This window comes from Etheostoma spectabile, chromosome 21 (genome assembly GCF_008692095.1).
Source record: "Etheostoma spectabile isolate EspeVRDwgs_2016 chromosome 21, UIUC_Espe_1.0, whole genome shotgun sequence".
NCBI lineage: Eukaryota > Metazoa > Chordata > Actinopteri > Perciformes > Percidae > Etheostoma > Etheostoma spectabile.
The window spans coordinates 8,285,426-8,287,497 of NC_045753.1; the positions used below are offsets into that span (position 1 = coordinate 8,285,426).

At 39.0% G+C, this 2,072-nt stretch overlaps 1 protein-coding gene across 1 annotated transcript in view; it reads left to right on the plus strand.

Moving 5' to 3' along the window:
- snx29 (sorting nexin 29) overlaps positions 1-2,072 on the plus strand; it is a 173,164-nt gene that overhangs the window by 153,955 nt on the left and 17,137 nt on the right. The window lies entirely within an intron of this gene.

Below are 2,072 nucleotides of genomic sequence, written 5' to 3' on the forward strand. Positions count from 1 at the left end.
GGGGGGGTGTCTGTAGGACTAGGAAAGAGCGTTGTTGAGATAGCTTGATCCAAGCAGACAAGATGTAAGAGGACAGAATCAGCCTTGCACCTGCATCAGTATGCCACTGTAGTTCCTGCTCTGCAAACAGGACCTGGCCTCCTCAGCCCTCCTCTCAGTCTCCACAAGAGGATGAATCTGTCATGGTGTCTATTAGTGTTATTACTGCTATGACATCTATGAAAGCAGTCAGGGTGTCCCTTATTGTGTTGACATAGCATGAAACCCACGCTCGCATGCACTGCCTAATCTGACACATCAGATTTACCCAGTCCTACCGCGCCTATTTTAACCTGCACGTAGCAAGAGCTTAGTTATGCTCTCCTACTTGTGGTGACAGTGAACGTCTTATGGACTTGCTTGTTTTAAAAAGTTGTCTCTAGCCACTGTACTGCATGTCATCAACCACATGTTTGGTAGGTTCACCAATGCAAAATGTCAATCTACTGTGCCCTGAACATGCAGCTGATGTGCACGTATCGACATATTGAAATTCTTCCCACCACATTTTCCACCTTGTAATTATACACAGCTTTATTCGGATATGCAGTGATCCACACGCAGTTAGTGACACAGCACAATGGTGCAACATTAGTTAAACCGTTTAATTTGTTTTTAATGATGAATAAGTTTGCATGCACTTTTATTTGTTTCTTGACTCACACAAATCAAATTTAACTAAAACTATGAGTCTTAATTCTTCTGACATCAAATCACACTTTTACATTTATGCTGATAACCTCAAAATGAAACCCTTTAGGACACATGGGTGGAGCAGAGCCACGATGCTTGCCACTGATTTGTGAAGGAGGGTTTACAGATCTGTGTAGAGCTTGGGGGAATAGCGTGACAATTACATTACATTACACCCTCTGTGGTTGTTTCCCATTTGTTTGCATTTTTCTGGATGTTGACAAGAACATATTGTTAAGGATATTGAAAAATTGAAGGGTTAACCTACTGACTATTTGATTGGCAAATTGTATTGTTTTTGTATTGTTAGATTTTCTTCTCTTCATTGCTTAAGTTAAAATAACAATAATCAATTCCATTTATTTGTCTTTTAAACAATAAAACCAAAAAAATTGTGACCATGTAATGTTGCAGACCATCCCGCAAATACGGTATTTGATCCCTTTTACAGCTGTTATGCATTGTATTGAATTCAATACAATGCAAAAAAGCAATCTTGAAATGTTGAAATCTTGAAATGTAGTGCAATGCAGTGCAATCTTGAAATTTATCATATTTTTCCAAAGGCATTGCTGGTAGTGCAAATGTCAAAAAATTGCAGGTAGCTGGTTGAAACCGAAAAAGTGGAATCCCTCTTGGCTCAGATGTTAACAATTTATAAACAAGCAGTCCATAAATTAATTAATTAAAACCAACGACAGCCTATTGCTATCAGTGCATTAATTATGAAATTCTTTGTGATACTAGGACTTTTTGTACAGAAGAATGAAATTTATATTTTAAGACGAGGCAATTCAATTCACTTGGGTGTTGGGATTTTAGATCAAAAGAGAAGCAATAGTTTCAAAAAAACAGAAAATGTTGGCCTCCTATAATGGCTGTTTGTTCCAGTCCCAAGCACCACAGAGTATAACGGAGCGTTGCCCAGGCTTTGTTCTGAGCCTAGCTGGACACCGATTAGCCGTGCTAACATTGGCCATGTGGCCGTGTGCCTGTGCCTCCAGAGTCAGTGAGGGAAGTCTGAACACTCCTACTGTATGACCTTGCCTACATTCATCTGCAACCAAATGACAAAATAAACTCAAATACTGAGGTGTGGTAATCCTCCAAAATGCACGTTTTGTTTATTAAGTGTGTAGCATTGCTTGTCATGGGAAATATGGGTTTTGGAAGCCTGGTCATTGGCAGCATTATGGGCAATTTTATAGTGTAGTTGGTTTTAACTGCTAACATCTTTAATATATCCCACTAATGATGGATTTAATGTGATAAGGAGTTGCAAGTTGCAGCTTTGACCTCAGCTTTTCCAAGCACCATTTCATCATCTATAACTAACTCGT